The following is a 1845-nucleotide window of genomic DNA, read 5'->3' as shown; positions in this document are numbered from 1 at the left end:
AAGTTTGAGACTCCCCCACTTGTCTGTCTAAGCCAAAATTAACATATGTTAGGTCAAAATAGTATAAGCCAAAGCAGCATCAGTAGCATATGAAAACTAAGTTTAAGGCTAGTTTTATGTAAATACCCCTTGTTAAAGCTACAGGCCAAAGTTAGCTCCGCTAGGCAAAGTCAGCACATCTACCCAGAGATAAAACAAAAGAACTCACTAATTGACAGACTCAGCAACTAAAACAAAAACCCATGGTTTTTTTTAAGAAAGGAAAAACCTGACTGGTGAATGACAGGATGAACAAACCTGAGGGTTCCAGAGAAAGATTAACCACCTTGGCTGGGAGCTCTTATCTAAAGCAACAGGTAGCTTTCAACTACAAAGAGTTTCTCATCTATGTGCTGTTGACTATGAAAAACTGCTAATAAAACATTCTGTGTTGTCTCCTGAGCTACAAAATCATCTTCCTTTCCCATATAGATCATAGATTCACCTTCTATTGTTGTAATATATGGATAGTCCATGTATTAACTGTGTCTTTACTTAACAAGACAAGATCTCTATCTAGGTCTTTGCAACCAGCAATGTTATCGCCCTGGCCCGGCCCCGGGACTGAAACTATCAAACATCCTGCAAGCCCCCTCTTCAAAAGACCCTTCCCAGTAATCAAGATCTAAGAAGAAGATACAACAAACAAATGGACTTCCTCATCCTAAAAACTGTGATTGATTTTACCTAATCTGACAAGACAAACAGCATGTTTTATAATTATTGCTTCCATGCTTTGTATACCCTGTTCCTTAGAGTAAATCTTTTACTGCCCCTCACCCATTTACTTGCATGTATCACATTTTCAATAAAAAGGCACAATAATTCCTAGCAGTTGTCACTCCTCAGAGAGAGATCTTTGAGGGGTGTCCAGCAAAGGACGTGCATGAAAAGGCACCAAGGCCTCTGTCTTCTGTTCACCTTCGCCGATTCCGTCGAGATAACCCACCCATGGTGAGGCTGGTCCCCAGCACAGCATATTCAGGGAAGTCTCTGGACACAAACCTGAAACTTTTCCATGTGGTCAGCCTCATGGAGTACTGTGTTGTACTGTTGTGCTGCCCGCTGTGTGCACCTTCTAAAGTTCTATTTCGAGAGAGAGAGAGAGAGAGAGAGACTATTTCTTAAAATTACATTCACATGAGTTTTAATGATTATTTATTTTATAGTTTTAAATTTACATTTAATCATTACACATCTTTTTTATTTTTTAAGAGAGAGTTTTGCTATAGGGCATGTGCATTCACCAGAGAGACAGAGAGAGAGAAAGTGAGAAATCATCCCCCACCACCACCCAGAGGGGATGGCCATGCTGTAATCCCTATTCCTCCATTCTCCTCTTGGGATTTTTGAGTATACTCACACATACAAATGCTAGTGTGAGCTTTAAGCTGCTGGGTCCAAGACTCGAACTGCAGTTCACCACGTGGGAGTTCAGCAATCTAACCATTACAGTATCTGCTGGTCCCAATTATTGAATGTCTTCACAGTGTACAAAATGTTTTTTTTTCCAGCATGAGTGCCTTGTATATCAATCAAGTCAACAATAATTTTTAAAGCAATAATGTTAGACAACACTCTCATTCAGTCTTTGCAAATTAAACCCAAGAGCACCATTTTCCCCCTGAGGTTTATGTTATCCAAACTAATGATCTGTTTTTAATAATATTGTGATAAATTATCCAGAACATGGAGGCAGAGAAATGACCTAATCATTCTTTATTGTATGGTACATAAAAATTGGCTGTAATTCCTCACCGCCACCATTCACTTTTTTTTTTTTTTTGCTATCGGGGGTGGGGCCTC

At 39.5% G+C, this 1845-nt stretch overlaps 1 protein-coding gene across 1 annotated transcript in view; it reads left to right on the top strand.

Annotated features, from left to right (window-relative positions):
• Positions 1-1845, top strand: part of ZNF804B (zinc finger protein 804B) — a 626682-nt gene that overhangs the window by 49384 nt on the left and 575453 nt on the right. The window lies entirely within an intron of this gene.

Source organism: Tupaia chinensis, unplaced genomic scaffold (assembly GCF_000334495.1).
Source record: "Tupaia chinensis unplaced genomic scaffold, TupChi_1.0 Scaffold148587_1, whole genome shotgun sequence".
Classification (NCBI taxonomy): Eukaryota; Metazoa; Chordata; class Mammalia; order Scandentia; family Tupaiidae; genus Tupaia; species Tupaia belangeri.
Note: the sequence above shows the minus strand (reverse complement) of the source record. Positions and strands in the feature narration are given on the sequence as shown.